Source organism: Zalophus californianus, chromosome 4, assembly GCF_009762305.2.
Source record: "Zalophus californianus isolate mZalCal1 chromosome 4, mZalCal1.pri.v2, whole genome shotgun sequence".
Classification (NCBI taxonomy): domain Eukaryota; kingdom Metazoa; phylum Chordata; class Mammalia; order Carnivora; family Otariidae; genus Zalophus; species Zalophus californianus.
Window position 1 is genome coordinate 71362110 of NC_045598.1, and position 24644 is coordinate 71386753.

Below are 24644 nucleotides of genomic sequence, written 5' to 3' on the forward strand. Positions count from 1 at the left end.
AACAGCAAGATCTGATCACATCACTGCCCCAGTGAGACTCCTTCATTATTCGCCACTGAACTACAATATAGGATGAAGCATGACATCTCAGCTTGGTATCCATAGTGTTAAGTTCTCAGTGTTTCTCCTGCCACTTAAAGTTCTAGTCATGTCAAACATCCTACTGGTGTATAGAGATCCTCTGTCATACCTTTATGCTTTTTCACATACTGCCTAAACTACCCTCTACCTTTCCCCGTCTGGAACGCTGACTCATCATTCTAGACTCACCTCAAACATCGTTATCTTTTGTGAAGGGCTACTGAACTCCACAGCAGGTATTTAGTTCTGTGCTCCCAGAGCAGTCTGAATTCACCTCTACAATGGCATTTCATGCTGTAATAGCATTATTGGAATGCACGGATGAGCCTTCAACCCTCTTTATAGGAAATGCTACTTATTGGTTAAAACAAATTTTGAGGATCCTATGCTAAAGTTTTTACCAAAACTCAAGCTATCAGTCATAACTCATTGCTTCACTAGTCTTCATTCCCTACTTGAATTGTTGTGCTAAAAGTTAACGAGGGAGGTTCAATGCCTATTTAATCATAATGATTCTCCTTACATATATACCAGCAGAGACTATGAAAAGATAGATCTGAAAAAAATTCCTTAAAATTAATGTTTATCTCCTTTTGAGAAAAGGGAAAGTGAGATTTATATTGAATATTTTTAGTTTAGGTACTAAATATGATTTAGTTTAGAATGCATAAGTTGAATATATTTTAAAAGATAACTTTGCAGTGATAGCCATGGCTTATTCCCAAGAATATTTTGATTCTCAATTTTACTTACCTTTATCTCACAAATAATTAAGTCTTTGCTTCTCTGATGGAACACCAAAGCAAGTAAAGCAATGAGAAATATCCCCCTGCTTCGGGTGTAACAACCTTGGGGAATATGGACCAAAGCAAGGAGCAGACATTCTGATGAGTGAGGGAGATATTATAATAGTGTAGAGTCACCATCAAAGTGGGGTTAGGCTGTTGTAGACATCACCTATGGGGCTGAGATGATATCTTGAGATCCAACTCTATCCAACTATGTTTTTCATAGGTCCTCTGACTGAGTGTCTGGCCAGGACCAGGGCCAGTCCAGTCTTGGTCCAGCCCACAAGTTATTATAACATCACAAAAACCACTGCATTGCTTGGGAAAATATTCAGCCACCGCCATCCATGAAACAGAATAATAGCAGTTTGACAGAGAGACAGAAGTCTAAGAAAGAGCAATAAATTGTTATAAATTAACTGAATTAAATTTTCACACAAGTACTTTTAGAATAGAATTATTGCTTAAAGAAAGGTACGCTTGTAGGCTTCAGTTTTTGTTGTTATTTTGGCGTGGCTTTAAAAATAGTTAACTTTCACAAAGAAGAGGAGCTAAAACAAAGAATCATGAATTAAACATCTGGCACGATTGCAATAAGTAGCCGAGAATAAGATTTTTAAAAACAAACTACAAGTATTGAGGTCAAATAGGACAAAGAAAAGACTTGACATCACTGGAAAAGCAATTAGAAAGATAATGGACCTGCCTTAAGTAAAATGCTTCTTTGCCTGACAAAGTAAATGTGGACCCCAAAAGGGAGGGATTGGTGTGGTGCTGATTATCACATCGTGCTATCACTGATCTTTCATTTCTGGATCCCAGCCTTTAGCAAAATGGCTGCTCGCTGTACATCTGTCTAGATCCAGATGCCAAGACAACAGACAATTAATTCTATTGGGCCCTAAACATAAAGAGTATAAAAGAGACATCTGCAGTTCTTGATATCTGCCATGATGACAACTGCTGAGCCATTTGAGGGTAAACGCTCTGTTTCACTCATTTTGAGGCTCCCCATGGAGATGGCTGCTGAGGATTTCTTAGAAGTCTAATTCTGGTCATGCTGGCTTCTGCTCTGAAAGGGAGGAATCTTAAGAAATCAGAGAAAGATCAGCTGACACCTCTGTCCTCAGCACTGTAGAAGCCAATCAATAACTGGAAAAGGAATTAGAAAGGGATGAAAGCAGAACTTCTACCCCACCCAGGCCTGGAGGAATGTTCTGCCCTGATACCATCAGGGCTTCCTTCTAAATTATCAGGCCAATGTAGAACATACTTGTGGGAGAGAAAGAGGCATTGGACTGATTTTTTAATTCCTACATGTACCAAATTCTAGGCATAGTGCCAGTGGTAGGAAATAGAATATATATATTTTAAAAAAGCAATTTAAAACATTTCGTTTTAGGCCTAGATAGACTCTCATTTATTATAGACTGTCTTTATAATTCAACTTTATCTGATGACAATAATTTACTGAGTGTGGTATCTACTATACCATGCTAGATACTCTAATGCTATTTGTTAAATGATACAAAAGAACACAAAGGTCATCCATCTGCTGTTGGAACACAATTATGAGATGTAGCTCAACATCCCCCTTTGGTTTTCTCCCAAACTCCCTCTCCCACCTTTGTCATGTTTAGGCATCTACTGATGATCCCTCTGCCATCAGCTGGAGGGAGAGGAGGTAAATGGGGAGGACTTTCTCTCCATTCTTGGATTGGTTCCCTAGGGAATGATGAAACAAGCCTCTTAAGAAGAACACAAATAGTGAATATGTATAAAACAATTTGAGGAAAGGTGACCTTATAAATGTATTCTGGAATATACAGCTGGAGTAAGATGTAAAATAAGTTCATCACTGTGAATGCTTTGGTAGAAAAATAAAATTAAAGATTTTTTTTAAAAAACTATAATATTACATAATGGAATCCATATATCACCTTGCTGAATGATTATTACCACTACTGAGCTACAGTTATTTTTTAAAGGATCAAGGAAATTTAGTGCCTTTTAAACAACTGACCCGAATCTCTGATAACCAGGAAGTAAAGGAAATTCACTTATAGTTTTACCATATAAGGACATCGGACCTCAGGCCTATGAACCTGTGCCTTTGCACATATTTTTTTGCAGCTGCTGATACACTTCAGAGCCAAAGCTGAGCTTTGAAAGTTTGGATTCCTGTGTGTTGTGATAATCAGCTGGGGTTTGGAAATGCCTTCAAAAATCTAATGCTCTGGCACTTTAACAAGGCTTCTGAAAAAACAATTTAACATCTGGAATCAAGTATTTTGTGGAAGTCCAAGACCAACAGAGCAAAGAACATTTCTTTTAGTAACAGTTAAAATGTGGTACTTTCCTCTCCTTCATCAAATAAATGGGTTTATTTTATAAAGATTCTGGGGTGGTTTATAATAAGTCAAATATGGAATAGAAACAAGGTGTAGAAAATTGGATGCTCTAGATATGTATCACTGGAAGTCTTTCCTGAATGTGCATCTATGTAGTTTCATATCATTTCCTCTTCCAAAACTCAATTCTGAAAAAGAAACAAACTATAAAGTAAAGCCTCCTTCATTTAGCCTTACCTAAGAGACTCTGAGTGAGGATCAGTGGAGAATCTAGAGAATTCATCTTTCACCTTTTCCTATGTGCTTCAGAAGAAGGCAAAGACAATGACTGAGCATGTGTATTTCTTAAAAGTCTCTGGACAGCCAGGTAACTCAGATCGAATGCAAAAAGGATTAGTTATTTCTACTGAATGTTCACTAAATTTCTACAGAGTTTCAGATATTGTTTAAAACACAATTAAAATGTGCCCCCCCAAAATGTGTTCCCTATGAAAATAATAATAGATGACAACTATTGAGTGCTTCACATGTGACAGTGGACCCTTGAATAACATGGGAGTTAGGCGCGCTGACCCACTCAGTGCAGTTGAAAACCTGCACACAATTTTTGACTCCCCCTAAACTTAACTACTATTAGCTTACTGTTAACCAGAAGCCTTACTGATAATATAAACCGTTGGTTGATTAACACATATTTTGTATGTTGTAGTATATACTGTATTCCGACGATAAAGTAAGCTAGAGAAAAGAAAATGTTATTAAGAAAATCCTAAGGAAGATGAAAATATTTACAGTGCTGTACTGTAAATAATCCATGTACAAGTGGGCAAGCACAGTTCAAACCCATGTTGTTCAAGGATCAACTGTATTATCCTTTTCTTTTCATGATGAGTAATGAATACAGTGATACAGTGGAACTGGCATAGAGAAGAACAAATAGAACAATGAAATGGAAGGGTGCACCTAGGAAAAGACCCACACATATACATAAGGACAAGACTCATGACAAAGAGGACATTATAAAATTAGTAGGTAAAGGAGAAACCACTCATTAATAATGTCACAATGACTTAGTTCTCCATATGGGGGAAAAAATAGAAAGAAATTGGATCACTTCCTCATATTACATACAAGAATACATCTTAAATGGAAGTAAGGTCTTAAATTTGAAAGGCAAAACTCAAACGCTTTTAAAAACAATGTAAGAAAAAGGATCTGACTACATTAAAATTGAGAGCTTCTGTTCATCAAAAAATACCATAGAGTAAAAAGGCAAGACATAAACTTAGAGGCAATATTTGCAAAACATGTATCCAACAAAGGATGTTTCTAGAGCATATAAAGAATTCTTTTGAAAAAGGAAAACAACCCAATGGAAAAAATGGGCAATCAATAAGTATAGCAATTTCAAAGACGTGGAAGAGAGACCCTAACAGTGCCTGGCATATGGGAGGTACTCAAACAGTATTTGTTGAATGCATGAAAACACAATTAGCTCATAAACATATGAAAAGATATCCAACCTCATTGGTGATCAGGGAAATAAAAATGAAAATGACAATGGGATACCATTTCATACTCACTATACTAGAAAAAATTAAAATAAAATAATATCAAGTGTTGGAGGACATGTGATGAATGCAATAACACTTTTCATCCATTGCTCATGGGAACATAAATAGGAGCAATCACTTCGGGAAACATTTTGGCATTACTTAATATAGCTGAAAATACATGTACCTTACAATCCACATCTACCTGATAGGTAGGATCAGGTAGGATCCTGATCCTAGCCTAGGAGACATGTTTAAGACTAACTACAGGATTATTCATAATAACAGCAAGAAACTAGAAACAACTCAAATGTAAATCAGCAGTAAAAATGGATAAATTTGATATATTCATATACTAGAATAGAGTACGTAGTAATGTTAAGCAAAAGAAATCACCCCAAAAATACAAAGTTGTGATTCTATTTATGTAAAATTCAAAAAACAAAGACAAAAGTAAACACTCTATTATTTTGAAGGAAAATACATAGGTGATTATAAAGAAAAACAAGGGAATAGGTTAACATAAAATTCAGATGAGTAGTTACCTTTGTGGGGAAGATTATGATTGAGGAGGGGTACCCAGGGGCCATCTAAGTTTTGGTTTCTTAATCTGTATAATAAATATATAAGTGTTCATTTCCTTGTTTTTCTTTAAGCTGTTCAGTTATAACACCCTTCTGAATGTATAATGTAGTTTTCAATAATTTAAAAAAATCGTATGTGAGCTGCATTAAAAAAAATTTTTTTTGAGCTTCATATTTAAATAAATCAAATTCTACCTGAATCTTACCATAGGAATTACCTACTTAGATAAATTATAACATGAAAGACTTAGTAGAGAAAAGAAAATAATTCCTCAATGTCTCTATGTTGATGTTCATACTTTTGAATTTTGAGTTTACTTATATTAGGACACATTTGTATAAAATTTACCTCAAGGTATGAAGAAACAATAGATATTTTCTGAATTTTTTATTTTAAGAAAGTTACTCATTTTATCACGGTCTTTGTATGACCATGACTTTGTTTTCCTTCTACAAATAGTATCTGGTTAGCTTGATTATCTGCAGGGAAATGCTCATGAAGTTAGTAACATATTTCCACATGATATTTATTTTAAAAACTGGTATTTCTCATTTCTGCAAAAGAAATTCAAGTTTAGAATGGCATGGTCAGATCTGGATGGATCAGACAAATAAACTGATGTTTTTAAATTTTTCTTTTTTAAGTAATTTTTCTACACCCAGCATGGAGCTCGAACTCATAACCCTGAGATCAAGAGTCACATGCTCTACTGACAGAGCCAGCCAGGCGCCCCTAAACTACTGTTTTAAACCAAGGTTCTCTTAGAAACTTTCACTGGGTAGTGTTCCTACATGTAAGACCACGCAGGATAACACTGGATTTTATTTTATTTTCTAGAAGACAATTTTTGTGGATGAAATCTACCGAGAAATGATCAAATTACCAGGTGAGAAAATCTGATTTTAATGTACGAACTGTCTGCACTTGGGGATGAAATCGGAGGCCTCTCTAGCCAAGCTGGCTGGGTTGGAAGGCTGAGTGGAGCACAGCGTGCAGCCAAGAGCTGGCTCTAGCCAAGGACAACTGCCTTCTGGCAGGGATGGGTCAGTCCTCTGCTGGGTGAGTTGGGAGGGGAGGCAAGGGGAGCCAGGCCTGTGGTCAAGAGCCCCATTCACAGAGAGGCAAGTGGGCTCAACATGCTTGCGTTCTAGGAATTTTAGTCCCCATCCCTACATCATGCCAGTCTGATTCCCAACATCACCACCTCAGACACTCCAAATGTTGACAGGCCCCCTCCTGAACACTTTTACAATTTAGGTGACTGACGAGTACAATCGTATTTTCTGAGAGTTTAAGCCAACAGGGTCCTTTGAAGAAAACCAAGGTTAGACTGTGAATCCCATCTCATTCTAGAGCTCTTACAGCCTTAAAACTGTTCCTCTTTATCAACATAACTCTTCTTGTAACCGACAGCATCTTCCGGCAGAATTATCCAGCACAAAAAGAGTGAAACAATCCATCATCTCTCTTCCCAAATGGCATCTATTTAACTTATTTGCACTATAAAAACCATAACTCTCATGAACTGAAGAACAACTTTAGGAGACCAACTGCAACGTGTACAAAATAATTGCAAAATACTCCAATTTGAAAACTAAAAACAAAACAAAAAAAATTCATGCCAAGCTGAGATTCTTCCAGAGATGGTCTCAAACAATAGTCTTAGAAATTTAACTATTAAGTGTATTTACAGACCACATGCCATTCTACTAATGATCGCATATAATGGTTGCTTTGCGGAAAGACTGTAGGAAATGGTGGCTGAAGATAAGCTTTCAAAGAGTTTGATTAGAATGAGCATAATGACCAAATCTACAGAACTCTTTGAAAACACTGGTGTAAGAGGCTGAAACAGCGGCTTCACCTCTTTGAACCTCATTTGTTATGAAGCTTGCTGCTGCTGCAGGCAGATAAGATCCAAGACCAAACACAAAAACATAGTTGATTCAGCAAGAGGCTTATCTCAGCAACTGGACCTACTCTGTAAAAAAAAACTGGCCCAAAAAAAAAAAAAAAAAAATTGGCCCAAGTAAAGTATTTTCCCTTTTTTGCCCAAACAGTTCAAGGTCTCCCTTCAGTGTACAAAAAAGGGAAAACATGAAAGGTTAATTTTTCTTCTGTCCCTTAAAAAAGGACCAATAAACCTCAGTAAAACAAGAAATTTATGTTCTTTAAAAAACAAATTTCTTTTTAGATCGTTTTCATTACACAATGTGACACATCTGGGGTTTATAATTTACAGAAACAGAAAGTGAAAGACCATTAGCTTGGTCTAGAATGGGGGAACTTGATGCTGTAAAAGCTGGTGGAACACAACTTATGAACTAAATACCAGGGGAAGCCCTCACATTTCATAGGGATTGAATATCTCATTTACATATTTGTTAAATCCCTGAGTTTTCCGAGGAGTCAACAAAAATTTTTATCTTTCAGGTTCTTACTCAGGGAGGCTGGAAAATGTAGCTTTTATTTGGATGTTGGAAAAGCCCTTCTCGGTTCAGAAATGTTTCTGCTGCCACTTTCAACACAATTCCTACATTTCCTCGGCTTTCCTGGCCCATTTGGGGTGCTTCCTGGTTCAGGAAGTCAGAAGCACCAGCATTGATATATCACGCTGTGCTTCCTACCCCATAACCAAGGTCAGAGGTGGGTAAAAGTGTAGAGTATACATCATAGGCCAGGATAGGAGAAGCCAATAAGATCTCCCCAACTTGGCTACGTCTTCCCTGACTGCTCACATGTAGCTGAGTCAATGCCTGCTTAAACAAGAGGGAAAGTGGCTTTGCTACCTCTGTCTGAAATAGGCTGGTCACTGATCCAGCCCAACCTTCCCCTCCGGAGGAAACCAGTAAGGCAGGATCTATAATCAACTGATGGAAAATTTTACTTGGAAGACATAAATTGACACATGGCAAACATGATACATTTTCTTAGGAAAAAGCCATTAAAGTTTGCAGCCTACCACAACTCCAGGGAACACCATTCACACTGAATTTTATATGAATGGTGTTTCCTGGAGTTATGCAACGTAGTGACCCTTTGGACAGCAGCAAGCAAGAAAGTCTGGGAAACATTTAAAAAAAACAAATTTTGTTTTTAGGTCGATTTTAGACTTACAGAAAAAAAAATTGTGAAGCGAATACAGACAGTTCACATGTATCCCTGCAACCAGTTTCCCCTATAATTAATATTTTACATTAGTGTGGTACATTTGTTACCATAGATTGGTACATTGCTAAGGAACCAGTACTGAGAGTTTTATTTACTAAAGTTTGTACTTTATTCTGATGATCTTAGTTTTAGCCTAAAACCTTTTTTCTGTTTCAGCATCCCATCCAGGATACCACACTGCAATCGGTCACCATGTCTTCCTTGGTAACTCTTGGCCGTGATAGTTTTTTAGACTTTCCTTAACTTTTTAAAGAGTGCTGGTCAGGTATTTTGTAGAATGTCCCTCAACTTGGATTTGTCTGATGCTTTTTTCATGATTAGATTGGGTTTATGGTTCTGGGGGAGGAAGACTGCTGAGGGAAAGTGCTATATTATATCAAGAGTACACACTATCAACATGACTTATCACTGCTACATTATATCAAGAGTACACACTATCAACATGACTTATCACTGTTGGTGTTGACCTTCATCACCTGGCTCAGGGTTTGTCAGGCCTCTCCCCTGTTAGAGTTACTTTTTTCTCCCCTATTGCAGATTGTACCTTTGGAAGAAAGTCAGTTTGTGCACTTAACACTTAAAGTACGGGGAGTTTTGCTCTATCTCCTGGAGGGCAGAGTATCTACATAAATTATTCCGAATTCTTCTGCCTGGAAGATTTGTCTTTTCTCCCACAAGTATTTATTCAATCACTTATTTACTTCAGTATGGACTCAAGGATATTTATTTTATACTTTGGGTTATAATCCCACAGTGCTTTATTTTGTTGCTCAAATTGTTCCATCTTTAGCCATTGGAGCTCTTTCAACTGCCTAGCCTAGTGTGTCCCTTTGACATACTCTAACATCATGTGCATTTTTAAAAGTAATTCCTTACTTTCTGGCACTAAGAGACGCTCCAGATTCATCTTGTATATTTTCTGATCTAGTGCTAAAATCAGATCTTTCTCCAAGAAGTCCTGGTTCCTTTTATTGGAGAATAGCATAAGAAACGAAGATCTGGGCACTAAGTATGCTTGTTACTGCTGGGGTGTTGTTATTTCCTGGCCTTCTCAGCTAAAGAGCAAAAAATGTATTTGCATATATTAACCCCTGTACATACACACATCTATAAATATTTCTACGTGCAACCATCTGTATTTCTATTAAGCTAAACATGAATTCAAACTGACGTCTCCAACTCTAATCTACTGCCACAGGGATCATTCTAGCTTTTGCTTACCAATAAACTCTCACTCCAACAATGAGAAACCCAGCTTCTACCATCTGCCATCCATTTACTTAATTGCTCAATTCCAGTACAGAAATATCAGAATTGTTAACCCGCGTCTCCAAGGGAAACAATATTGTCTGCTATATTTTGGTGTCTATGTACTATTTCTTTTGCTTTTAATCTTACAGGTTCCAATCACTTCCAAAGTTATGTAGGTCAGCAGCAGCTCTCCCCCACCCCCTTCAGTGAGGTTGTTTCATACCTTGTAATAGATATATATATATATTTAAATCATGTTCTGTTTTCCAACTTGGGACTCCCAATCTCCTAAATGATTTTTTTAAAAGTCTGCACACATTAAAGTTTACTTTTTGTGTTGCAATATTCTAAGGGTTTTGACAAATACATAGTGTATGTGTCCATAATTACAGTGTCATACAGAATGGTTTCACTGCCCCACAAAATCCCCCTGCGCATCATGGATTCAACCCTCCCCCTTTCTCCCTGAACCCCTGGCAACCACAGCTTTTCACTGTCATGGCTTTACCTTTTCCAGAATGTCATATAATTGGAACCATACAGTAGTATTATGTAGCCCTTTCAGACTGGCTTTTTTCACTTACCAATATAGCCTGAAGATTCATCCAAGTCTTTTCATGGCTTGATAGCTCATGTCTTCTTACTGTGGATTTACATTCCTTTATATGAATCCATCATATAAAGGTCCTAATAAGGACAAATTGGTTGCTTTGACTTTGGGGTGATTATGAATAAAGCTGTGATGAACATTTACAAATGCAGGTTGTTGTGTGGACATACGTGTTTTCAAGTCAGTTGAGTAAATATGTAGGAATATGACTGCTGGATTATATGGTAAAATTATGTTTAGATTTGAAAGAAACTGCCAAAGTGGCTGTGCTATTTTACAATCTTATTAGCAATACATAAATGTTTCTGTTGTTCTATATTCTTGGCAGCAATTGGTATTGTCAGGTTTTTGGACTTTAGCATTCTAATAGGTGGGTAGTGGTATCTCATTTTAATTTATAATTCCTAATGACAAATGACATTGAACATCTTTTCATGTTTATTTGCCATCTGTTAATCTTCTTTAGTATGGAGTCTTTTCAGACCTTTTGCCCACTTTTTAGCCAGGTTGTTTGTTTTCTTATTGTTGAGTTTTAAGAGTTCTTTGTATATTTTGGACAGAAGTCCTTTATCATATATGTTTTGCAAATATTTTCTCCCACGTGTGGCTTATCTTTCATTTTCTTAATAGTTTCCTTCACAAAGCAAGTTTTTAATTTTAATAAAGTGTATTTATCACATTTTTCTTTCATGAATCACGCTTGCGGTGTCATATTTAAAAACTTGTCGCCACTTATATTTTCTCCTATATTTTCCTCAAGAAGTTTTAGAGTTTTACATTTTATAGTTTGAGTTAATATTTCTGAAAAATGTAAGGCCTATGTCTAGGTTCATTTTTTTTGCTTGTGGATGTCCTACTGTTCCTATACCATTTATTGAAAAAATTATCCTTTCTCCATTAAATAGTGCTATGTACTGAATTGTATCTCCCCAAAATTCATACACTGAAGCTCTAACCCCCAATGTGGTAGTATCCGGAGGTGGGGTTTTTGAGAGATACTTAGTTGTAAGTGAGATTATGGGAGTTAGGGCCCTCATGTTGGGAATTATTGCCCTCATCAGAAGAGATACCAGAGACCTCACATTCTCTCTCTCTCCACACATGCACTCCAACAAAAGGCCATGTGAGCACAGTGAGAAGGTGGCCATCTGCAAGCCAGAAAGAGAGCCCTCACCAGAACTACCCAAGTTGGCACCCTGATCTCAGACTTACAGTTCTAGAACTGTAAGAAAATAGATGTCTGTTGTTTAAGCCACCTAATCTATGGTATTTTGTCATGGCCCACTAAGACAAATTAAGACAAATAACTTTTGCTCTTTTGTCAAAGATCAGTGGACCACATTTGTGTGGACCTATTTCTAGGCTTCCTACTTGGTTCTATTGATCTATGTGTCTTTTCTTTCATGAATACCATGCTGTACTGATTACTATAGCCTTATAATAAGTCTGGAAATCAGGTATTGTGAGTCCTCCAACTTTGTTCTTCTTATTCAGTATTCTGTTGGTTATTCTAGGTTTCTTGCCTTTCCATTCATTCTTTAGAATCAGTTTGTTGATACCTATAAAATAGTTTGCTGGGATTTTGATTGGGAATGCATCAAGTATTTAGGGCAAGTAGGGAATAATTAATATCTTAACAATTTGGGTCTTCCAATCCATGAACATGAAATCTCTCATTTAGGTCTTCTTTCATTTCTTTCACCAGAATTTTGTAGTTTTCTACATATAGATCCTATACATATTTTGTCAGATTTATATGTAGGTTTATCTTCCTTCCTTTCATTGTTTTCTTTCTTTTTTTGGTTATTATAAATTTTTTTTAAAATTTCAAACTGTTCATTACTGGTATTTGGGCAAGCAATTAACTTCTGTACTTTAACATTATGACCAAGATTTTGCTATACTTTATAAGTTCCAGGAGTTTTAATTTTTGTTTCAGTCAATTCTTTGGGATTTTCCTATGTAGATAATTATAATTGTATCATCTGCAAATAAAAACAGTGTTATTTCTTCTCAATCTGTGTATTTTTTATCTCCTCTTCTTGTCTTATTGAACTTACTAGGACTTTTGGTACAATGATGAATAGCAGTGGTGAGAGAGAACATCTTTGCCTTATTCCTGATCTTAGGGGAAAACAGTGTTACCATTAAGTATATGTTAGCAGTAGAATTCATTTTGTTTTGTAGATGTTCTTTATTAAGTTGAGAAAGTTCCTCTCTATTCCTAGTTTTTGTTCAGAGCTGTCATCATGAATGAGTATTGGATTCTGTCAAATGCATTTTCTGCATATATTGATATGATCATATGATTTTCCTTCTTTAACTTGTTCATGTGGTAGATTATACTGAGTGATTTCCAAATGCTGAATCGGCACTGCATACCTGAAATAAATGCCACTTGATCATGCTGTATAATTCTTTTTCTACATTGTTGGATTCAATTTGCTAAAATTTTGTTGAGAATTTTTATATCTTTGTTCATGAGAGATATTGGCCTGTAGAGTTCCCTCCTCATAACGGTTTTACTTGGTTTTGGTCTTAAGGTAATACTGGCCTCATAAAGTGTTTCCTCTGCTTCTATCTTCTGGAAGAGACTATGGAGAATTGGTGTCATTTTTTCCTTAAATGTTGAGTAGAATTCACCAATTAAACTAACTGGGCCTGGTGTTTTACTTTGTTTTTAAAGGTTAATAATTACACTGAGATCAAGATGGAAAAGAGACTGTGAAACTAATGAGACTAGGGTACAGTATGGATGATGCAAACTGATATTCTCCACACATATGATATCTGTCAACACATTATACAGATATAAATATAGAAAAGAAGATCTTTATAGATGAAGATATAGTCTAGTGAGCATAATTTAAAAAAAATCCATTTCTTTTTCTTTCTGTCCTTAGCCAGCATCTCCTTTTTCTCAAATATAAAAATGAGTACCATTATCTCTCTCCTAAGTTCACATGGGTGTATAATAAGAAAATGCCAATTTTTTTGAGTTCCTAAAGGACTTAATATAGACATAAATACCACCTCCTAAAAGGAAATTTCTAAACTCTGATATTAAAGCATTTAAATATTTCTATACTTTCCAAATTTTCTCCAATGAATATGAATTAATTAGTTTTATAATTAGAAAAAAATTATAAGATAAACAGAAATCCACCATTGGCTATCATTTCTAGTTTATCGATGTAAAACAAGAAGCAAGTGTAAATACACAAGAAAGAGGTAAGAACTGCATTAGTTATACAAACAATAATGAAAATTATCACATTCAGCCTACGGTCACAGGCAATTTGAAACATTTACTTATGCTCTGCTAAAAAGTTTTTAATATTTCAATTATGGAGATCATACAATATAATTTTTAACTTAAGCATTTCTTTACAGTTCATTTCCAGGTGAGCTGTCAAGTCACATTAAGTACTGGGTGAAGTTAGGCATTACATTTCGCACTGCCATTCTTTCACTGTGAAGCCAAAATCTCACAATGGGATTATATGTTTTAAATTTGTTCTTTTCAAAGGTAATGCATCATTTCTTTCCTTGTCTTATTTTTCTTTATAGATTTGCATTGGTTCATCTTTGCAAGCTGGCAACCTTCTAATAATTCAGTTTTTCCTAAGTATTTTATTCTGACTAACCTGAATTTGCAATCCTGCCTACCACCCCATCCCCAACCAACAACCTCCCACTTTAAGCTTCTGTGGCTAGCCACACCATCTCTCAGACATTTATATTTCTTTGATGGATAAACCAGAGCTAGACTTTCCTAGTTTGTAATGAGTGCCTCAGCCAACACAAGCAAAACATCACACATTTAATTAGAGAGTGCATTTTCAAGCAGTAGTATCAGAATACTCAGTTAAACAGCTGTTTTCCAAGCCTGATCACCATCAAAAAATACATAACAGTTCTATATCAAATCTAGGATTTTACATCAATTAAATGCTTCTTTGCAAGAACCTAAATCCAAGGATAAGAAAAGTTATTATGATTTTCCAAGTTTAAAACCTCCCCCCTAAAGCACATACACTTAATATAGTTGGTGGGTTGTTTCAATACAAGGATAGCTTGTGGTCTTAAAGAACTCTGGATAAAGCTAAATTCAAATCTTGCATCCACCTTGTTTCAGCTGAGTGATCTTAGTCAAGAACAATTACCCAATTATCCCAGTTTCTCTACTGGAAAAACAGAGATTCATTCATTCTAAACATTCAGAAACTTTCATTCATTCAAAAAATATTTATGGAGTGTCCATTTCGCGTTAGGCACTATTCTAACTGCTGGAGATATAACAGTGAACAAAACAGATTAAGAGAAATCTTTGCCCTAGTTGATTTTACATTATATTTATCACTAGTAGGAATAATTTCAGTACCTCTATCATAGGATTGCTGTGAGAATTAAATTAGTTATTACAGATATAACAGTGTCTGGCACACAGCAAGAGCTCATTAAATGTTAACTGCCATCATCATCATCATCAACATCATCAGAGGATACTTATTTTTCATAAGTATTTTACCCATCGCTTGTCTCCTCAGAACCCAGGAATAATAAATTGAAATTAGGATTCCATGGGATATCAGTGAGCCTCAGTTTCCTCATCTGTAAAATGGTGATAATACTTGCCCTCTCTGCTCCACAGTGTTGGTATAAAAATCAAATGAGACAATTCATATGAAAGGGCTTCATAAACTATCAAGTGCTATGCCAATTAAAGATGTCATTATATAGCTCCTGGAATAAGTCCATGCAATCTGAAGTCCCTGAATATACGTTTACTGAATTAAATGTCAATTTATTGCCTAAGCAATTGCACAGCCACTGTTCAAGCAATCGCCAAAATGCTTGAGACCCAAGATAATAAACACTTACAAGTTGGTAACTAGCTACTGGTTTACTCAAACAACTTCTGCTAAGTTAATACTGGCTATCAATAAGTTACCTGATATCTCAAAGGTGCTGAAGAACATTACATTTTCTTTGCACACCCACTCAGGCTAAAATTTCTAAACCTTCCTATTAGCTTATGGATGATCTTAGTTCAAGTTCCTTATCTTACAGCTGAGGCAAATAAGGCTCAGAGAAGTTAAATAACTTTCTCAGGATCATAGCTAGTTAGTGTGGGCACCAGTTTCCATTTCACACTTAACCAAAGACAAGTACATCCTAGGTGTGTTCACAAATAAAACAGAATACAGGCCTCCGATTCTTATTTAAACCCTACACAGTTCTGTAGTGTGTAAAGAGTTCATCATTCTTGTGGTTTTGTTTTTCTTCTTTAAAGTGGAAGGGACAATGGGAAGCAAGTTAGGAAAGAGGGTATTCTGTGTTATGGCATGTTAGAAAATCTGATCATTTTCTGAAATTTTTTATCTGAAGCTTCAGATTTCTAGCTATCAAGGAGTCTGCTCAGAAGAAAGAAGCTAGTTGTGGAACTTTGTTTGGGGTTTTTATTCCAATTGGTTCTTATGGTAACTTGGATTCAAAGATGACTTTTATAGCTGTGAGACCTCTCTATAGAAATGGCATGTGTAAAATGTTTGTCTTGCCAGCCCCTGCAGGGCCAGTTCAAAGAGACAGACAGGAATAGTCATCTATTTCCTTACATGATTGGTAAACTGGGCGTGCCTACATGACTGTCTGTTGTCAACTGCTCTTGGAAAACAAACAAACACGGTGAAATATCTTGTTTCTCTCTAAGGATGTTATGGAAGCAAGAGTGAGAAAAAGTGGAAGGGATAAAAAAGGTCATAACAGGGGTGGGTCCCTGATATTTGAGCATATTTTTTTTCTCTTTTTGCACCCTTCCCATCTCATAAACATTTATGTATTTCCTAACGAACTGTCCTCCCAAATATCCTAGGCGAGGGAGGGGGTTGGAAAGGCTCTCCTTCAGGTGTCATATGTCTCCCCCAACACTGAGATCTGAACATGAGTCCAAGAAGTATAATCTGAGGTACCGAGGCCCAACCCTTACAACATTTCTTGGCACCAACCCATATATCAGTCTCATTTGTTATGGAAGGTTATAGACTACTTGGCAGTCAGGTGTTAAACAGCTGAGTCCCGTATTGTCTACCCATATTAAGAACCCAAGTCGTTTGTGTCACCCAAGACTCTTCAAGGTATCCATGTGCCTTTCCAGACTTTTGAGAATCAAAGCTCAGGAGAGGGATACTATTGCCTGTGCAGATGTTTGCTCGGAGACAAACACTATTCAAGAAGGGTAAGGTTGTTGCCAGGTCAGTGAACGGATATCTGAGAAGGCAGTGAGAATGGTCTGTTCCCCACCAGCTTCCTGCAGCAAACTCAAGACAAGTAACCCCAGACAACACAAACAGACGGCAGCTTGCCTGTTTACTCCTGCTTGCCTGGATAGCAAAGAAAATGGTGCTTTATTCAGGATGCTGGAGCAGAGGCTCAAGATAGCCAGACTGAGTACCACCAAACAGGGAACTCCTCGATGGCATGACCTCTCCTCCATCTCCCATTTTCTTTTCCCTAGGGGCTAACACAGTGCAGCATATAAAGCAGACCCTCAGCTAACTTATACTAAACTAGTGAGAAGACTCCCCAGTATCCCTCCCAAAGCTAGGATTCTGAGATGTCTAAGAAACACTAGAACACAGAGATAATGTAAATTCTGTTGGTATAGTGGCTTCTAAATATAGTCAAATCTATTTTATTTTTGCATGGATTACTCATGGGCCGATTTTTATTGCCAGTGGATTCTACCCTGACTGGAATGATAAAAGAACACCATATCCCTTTATGGCACAATTGAATTATATTCAGGAAATGTGGTTATTTTAATATTATTGTAAACCAAACATAATTAAGAATGTGAATCTTCCCTGGAAAGTATCACATGATGCACTCCAGAAGCAAATACAAATGAATTTTAGTTTACTTGATGATTTGGCTTACCTCTTCCACCTTCTATTAGTTAATTCAAATGGTTAGTATTAAAGGCATCTATAAAACCAACAGAATTTTTCAGTTTTCATTCTGGTATTTTAGCATCTTGAAGGCACAGTGTGGTGAAAGCAAATTAGGGCCATGAACTCATCAAGACTTGGGCTGATTCCCACAAACCCAAACCAGCAAAACAAACAATACTTCAGACCTTATAATTCCCCATTCAGTTTTGGCTTAAACTTACTGGTTCAGAGAAGATGACTGCAAACCATGGAATCCACTCTGTGACACTGATATTTACACTGTGTGATACAAATCCGTGTAAAAAAAACCCAGTTTGGGGCCAGGCTTCCAGGCTGTGTGTGTTTGTATATGTACAGGATTCAATTTAGTTTTTGTTTTTAAGTTCCAATATGTGCCACTTAGTGATTTTCATGGAATGGCTGAGGTACCAAGAAGAGTTTCAATTAGGAGGTAAAACATCGAAGACCTGGCAGGGGACCTGAGCTAACAGAGGAGCAATGTGGGTTTGAGCTTGGCTGAGGGGATGAGAGAGGGCTTTCTTCTTTACCTCTGCATATGAAACTACCTCCCCTCAATGACTTCTGAAAAACACATTAGGTATTTGGTTGACATTTGTAGAGATTCCTGTCCTTAATGCTAAACAACAATGATAACTGCAACAATATATATCTAGCATTCAGACTGTGAACATAATTAGAATTTTAATTAACTAATTAATTAATACACAGAATTATAAGGAGTTTCACAGGTATTGTCGATTCAACAACTAGGAAAGCACATAATATGCATAAAACTTGTACTAAAATCTTAAGCTAAAAAAATTAAGCAAATTTTTAAAAATCTCATTCTATATTTTATACCATTCTTTCATAAAAATACCATTAAAATCACCCATGTTCTTGCATTAAAACAAGAAAGAAGGGAAGAAAGAAAGAAAAGAAAGAAAGAAAAGAGAAGAGAAGAAAATGAAGAAAGGAGGAAGGCAGGGAGGAAAGAAAGAAAAGCATATTGTTTAGAGAGGAAGAAGTAAAACTGTTTTTTCAGATGACATGATCACGTACATAGAAAGTCCACAAAAAAATCCTAATAAGTGAATTTAGCAAGGTTGCAGATATAAGATGTAAGACTGCAGAATGCAATTAATCAACTGTATTTCTATATACAGCAGTCCCCCTTAATCCATGGGGGATAGGTTCCAAGACCCCCAGTGGATGTCTGAAACCTTGGATATATTGAACCCTACATATGTTATGTTTTTTCCTATACACACATACCTATAATAAAGTTTAACTTATAAATTAGGCACAGTAAAAGTAACAAATAATAAAACAATTATAGCAATATACTGTAATAAAAGTTATGTGAATATGGTCTCTGCCTCTTCAAAATCTCAAAATTTCCCTCTTTCTCTCTCAAAATATCTTATGCTGTGCTTATTCTTCTTCTTGTGATGATGTGAGATGATAAAATGCTTATATGATGAGATGAAGTGAGGTGAATGATGCAGGCAGTGTGATATAGCATTAGGTTACTACTGACCTGATGATGATATGTCAGAAGGAGGATCATCTGCTTCTGAACCATGGTTGACTGTGGGTAACTGAAACCATGCAAAGCAAAACCATGGATAAAGAGGTGACTACTGTACTGGCAATAAACAAATGGAAAATAAATTTTAAAAAACAATACCACTTATAATAGCACTAAAAAAAATCAACTAGTTAAGGAGACTATAAAACTACAAAATATTGCAGAAAGGCATTAAATAAGATCTAAATATACATTTGGGTCTTCTTTGTATGATTTAATATTGTTAAGATGTCATTTCTCCCAAAATTGATTTACAGTTTCAATATCATAAACACATTGTGTAAAAGGTAAATGAAAAAAAAAATTGTGAAATTTTTTCAAGGGTACTCAAGCATACTATGAATATAATGGAATATTACTCAGAAATAAAAATGAACGACCTACTAATACTGGCACCAACATTAAGGAATTTCTAAAGGTTATGTTGAGCAAAATAAGCCCATACAAAACCTCCTACCCGGCAGTAATTAAGCAGTGCCCTCATCCTTCCCTTGCCAGAGTAATGTCAGAGGAAGTCAGCTAAAATAGAAGATTTAACAAAATCCAGAGTCTCATAACATAATACCTAAAAGGTTCAGGTTTCAATTCAAAATCACCCATCATCCCCAGGATAAGGAAAAGCACAATTTGAATTATGTTCAACAGATACCAACAATCAAAAGATACCAACATTGAGATGACAGAGATCTTAGAATTATATGGCAAAGATTTTAAAGTAGTCATCACAAAATACTTCAATGAGAAATTACAAACATGCTGGAAACAAATGAAAAAATTGAAAGTTGCAGCAAAGAGCAGAAGATACAAAGAACCAACTGAACCTGTGGGACTATAAAAAAAGTTGTAATATTCATGTCATCACAATCCCAGATGGAGAGAAGGAAGAAAGTAAGGTTGAAAAAGCACTCAAAGAAATAATGGCTGAAAACTTCCCAAAGGTGGCAAAAGTATAAACCTACAGATATAAAAAGCTGAATGAATTCCAAACAAGATAAACTAAAAAAAAAAAAAAAAAAAAAAAAAAAAATCCACACCAAGACACATCACAGTCAAGCTTCTGAAAACTACAGAGAAATGACAAGTTATCTATAGAGGGAAAACAATTTGAAAGACAGTGGATTTTTTATCGGAAACTATGGAGACTGGAAGAAAATGGCACATTTTTCAACTGCTGAATAAAAAATTGTCAATCCAGAGCCCAAATTTGATGAATTTTCCATGAAAATGTCCCTCAGGAATGGAGAGAAAATAAAACATTCTCAGATAAATGAAAAATAAGAGTATTTGTCACCAGCAGACCTACCCTAAAAAATAGTTAAACCAAGTTCTCTAAGTAAAAAGGAAATAATAAAAGAAGGAATCTTGAAACATTAGGAAAGAAGAAAGAGCAACAGATAATACAAATATGAGTAAATTCAATACCATTCTTTTCTCGAGTATTCTAAATAATGTTTGACATTTGAAGCAAAACTTATAATGTGATTTGATGTGATTCTAAATGTATGTAGAGGAAGTATTTAAGACAATTATAAATGCAGGAAGGTAAAAGGAAGTAAAGGATGATAAAGTTTCTATATCTCCCTCAAACTGATAAAATGTAAAAACCAATAGACTGTGATAAGTTATGTATATGTAATATACTACCTAGAGCACTCACTGTAAAAGCTATACAGAGACATACTCAAAAACACTAAACATAAATTAAAAACTCTAATAACTATTTGAGTAATCCACAGGAAGGCAGGAAAAAGAACACAGAGAAATGAAAAACAGAACAAACAGAAAACAAAAAATAAAATGGCTGACACATCTCTAAAATATCAATAATTACATTGACCACAACTGGTCTAAATAAACCAATTAAAAGTCAAAGATTGGCAAAGTGGATTAAAAATGTAACACAACTATATGCTGTCCACTAAAAGCTCACTTCAAACATAATGGTATAGGTAGGTTCAAAATGAAAGGGAGGAAAAAGATATATCATGCAAACCTTAGTCAAAAGAAAACAGGAGTAGCTATATTAATGTCAGATAAAGTAGACTTCAGACCAAAGGAAACTACCAGAGACAGAAAGAGATACTAAAAAATGGTAGAAAGGTCCATCCAGAAGACATGGCAATCTAAATGGCCATGCATCAAACCACAGAGCAGCAAAACATGTGAAACAAAAACTGATAGAACTGAAAAGGGAAACTGACAAATCAACAGTTATAGTTGGAAACTCAGCATCTCCCTCTCAGGAATTGATAGAACAACTAGACATAAAATAGCAAGGATATAGAAGAACACACCACCATCAACCAACAGCATCTAATTGACATTTATAGAATACCCAACAATGGCAGAATACCCATTCTTCTCAAGTGCCCACAGAACCTATACTAAGACATGTTTAACTTAGTATACTGTGGGCCAAAAAGTAAACCTCATCAAATTTGAAAGAACTGAAAATATATAGTGTGTTCTCTGACCACAATGGACTCAAACCTAAAACTAACAACAGAAAGATAACAGGAAAAGTCTCAAACCCTTGGAAATGAAACGACACACTTCTAAACAGTCAATGGGTCAAAGAGGAAGTCTCAGGAGAAAGTGAAAAATACACTGAAATAGAACAAAAATGAAAATACAAAATATCAAAAGTTGTAGGATAGAGCTAAAGCAGTGCTAAAGAATGCTTTTCTTTCTTAGATCAGGAACAAAGCAAGGATATTCACTGTCACAACTCACTCTTATTTAACACAGTACTATAGAAGTTTTTAAAGTTTTCATTTATCTAGAATAAATGCATACAAACATACACAACACAGACACACACCCCTAAAAGTAATAAAATTATCTTAAAAAGCAAATAAATGTTCATCTTGTCTCAGATGTCAACACTTCTGGTAAGTCTTCCTGGATCCACCTATTTTAGACAGTATTTCTCTTAGTCATAATTCTTATCACTGTTACATTTGTCTGTTTATTTTTTTCCTACCCTTAGTCCCAGTACACTATGGTGGAGTGTCCAGCACACTGACCTCATGTAGGTCCTTTATCATAAGAGTTGGCTGGATAACACAAGCTAAAGTCAAAAGAGAATTGTCATCAGAACCTCAATTACCATGAACTTTTTGGAGAAAATCCATCTCACTGCCACTGATTTGAGAGTCAGTGGATAAACTTTGAATCTTGATTTTCACTGTTTCTACCTGGGTACCAATCTGGGAATCTCTGCTCTCTCCTTTCTTTCTTTGATAGCTTTTGTGTGAGGTGGTAGCAGTGCCCTTCACCCTCCAGGTTCCTAATTTTTAAATGCATTTCTTGCTTAATGTTATGAGAGAGAGTTGGTCATGACAGTTGGTCTTTCCGTTTCTCATAGTTTATCATCTCATTGAGTTCTACACAAGCCCCTACTGCTCCCCCCCACCCCCACAAAAGGCTTGCTCATAAAATAGACTGTTGAACACAAGAAAATGGGAGGCAGTCTGGTTCCTTCCTCCTGCTCCACAGTCTCAATTCAGGGCTGGCCATCAATTCCAATGCTTCCCGTGAGTTCAATTCAATTATAAAAAGATATTCATTATGTGGCAATACAATGTCACTGAGCCCTACGAGGCTTATTTGACCCAGATGCAAACCGAAACTCTACAAGCTCTCAGATGTCTATTTGGATTCTCTTCTTACCATATATGGTGCTTTGCTGTGCATGAAAGAAATGATTTATCTCTGCCATACCACTGGAAAGAAGCAGCATCCTCTGGTAATGGAGAGTTTTCTGAATTTTAATAAGGTAATGGGAGGGGATAAAAGAATGGCAAACAATGGTTGTAGTAAAGTATTAGGCTAAAAGCTAGAGCTGCAGGGTCAAAAAGCCCAGTTTAGGGGCCCAGGTGGCTCAGTCATGTCTGACTCTTGGTTTCAGCTCAGGTCATGATCTCAGGGTTGTGAGATCGAGCCCCACGTCGGGCTCTGCACTCAGCACAGTCTGCTTCAGATACTTTTTTTTTTAAGATTTTTATTTATTTATTTGACACAGAGAGAGAGAGAGTACAAGCAGGGGGAGCAGCAGGCTTCCTGATGAGCAAGGAGCCTGATGCGGGACTCCATCCCAGGACCCTGGGATCATGGCCCGAGCCGAAGGCAGACACCTAACCGACTGAGCCACCCAGGAGCCCCACTGCTTAAGAGTCTCTCCCTCTCTCTCCAGCTCTCTTTCTCTCTCTCTCAAATAAATAAAATCTTAAAAAAAAAAAAAAAACCCAGTTTGGAATCAAGTTTTCACCATGTACTAGTGTGCAATCTCGGGCAAATTACTTAATCTCTTGAAGCATTGTTTTTGCTGCTTGTAAAATGTGAATATTAACAACTGTCTCCAAGGATTGAGATAAGACCTCTCAAGTCACTGGCATACAGTAAACACTCCCTAGATGGCATTAGTGATTGTCAAAGTCAACTGTCTGAACTTTGCCTTATAACCTGGCATTGTAGTAATGTACCAGGATCCCTGGTGCAGGTTACAGCATCCTTCTGGAGAGCAGAGATTGGAGACACAGTTACTTATGGAAGTAAGATTAAGTACCATAAGACCCCGCTGCTCATGTATGATGAAGTAAACTCAAAATTAGGAATTAAGGGCCATGTCTATACTCCCCAAATCTAGTGCCATATTTTAAAATCAGAAAATGTACTAGGCTGGTGCCTTTATAGACCACTATGCAATATATAAGATGATTAGAAACAAGGTACAGAGTCTTTGGCCTTCCCACTGTAAATCCTGCAGATTATTTTAGCTTCAAGAACACAATGAAAATATGAGATTTGGGAAATAAGGCAGAGGACATTCCAGACAAAACCATAATAATTTATTTTACTAGCACATAAAATAATATTCCCTATTACCTCTCAAAGATGTAAGAGGCTTTTAGTATTTAAATTTTATTTTCTAAAAGTGCATTTTCATAAACTTGAGAAAAAGATACAAGATTTTTAAAAATACCAAGGTGCTATATTTTATTTTCTAGCACATGAAAATCACCAAGACAGCCAAAGGAGAAAAATCCTGCTTTGTCCTTACCACCACCGTACTCTTCCTAGGAAGGTGAACCTGCCTCTTTTCTATGCCATCAAACAGGTATTTGCCATACCAAAGCTAGTAACTTCTATTAATGCCTTTCATGTGGATTTAGTATTTCAGAGAACACAAGAGTGCAGTGTACTCAAGTGGATAATGAAGGTTTGGGCAGACACATTTTGGGAAAGCTGTGCTCTATCATTAATAGAAATGATGAGAAGGTGATCACGTATGGTTGGTGCTGGGAAAACAGGTGCCATGGCAACAATGGCACACTGTGAACCTTGGTGAGAGCTGGCTCAGGAACCAGCTGGCGCTGACACTGTAGGAGTTCTGCTGCCAGTGTTGGTAATGGTGCTGAGCGTCTCTCCAGGCTGCACTGTCTCAGGGGTGAACTGATCATCTAGATAAGTATTATGATGGAGATGAGGAGAGGTGTGGAGTGGGAGAACTGGAAAATTCTGGGTTTGGGAGAGCAAGCATGGAAGCTCTCCAGCCATACAGGGCTATTACTGGTAAGAAGAGAGGCTCTTGCCATTTGCAATGACGTGGATGGAACTGGAGGATATTATGCTGAGCGAAATAAGTCAATCAGAGAAAGACATGTATCATATGACCTCACTGATATGAGGAATTCTTAATCTCAGGAAA

General features: G+C 36.4%; 1 protein-coding gene across 2 annotated transcripts in view; it reads right to left on the reverse strand.

Annotated features, from left to right (window-relative positions):
- The window catches only part of DDAH1 (dimethylarginine dimethylaminohydrolase 1), a 132569-nt gene that overhangs the window by 79496 nt on the left and 28429 nt on the right, over positions 1-24644 (reverse strand). Inside the window, exon 1 of one of the 2 annotated variants that reach the window (XM_027572509.2) lies at positions 16756-16952. The exons of the other annotated variant lie outside the window; for it this stretch is intronic. The gene's annotated coding sequence lies outside the window, so the exon portion shown is untranslated. Of the gene's footprint in view, positions 1-16755; positions 16953-24644 lie in introns of those variants that run through there. 2 annotated transcript variants of the gene reach the window in all.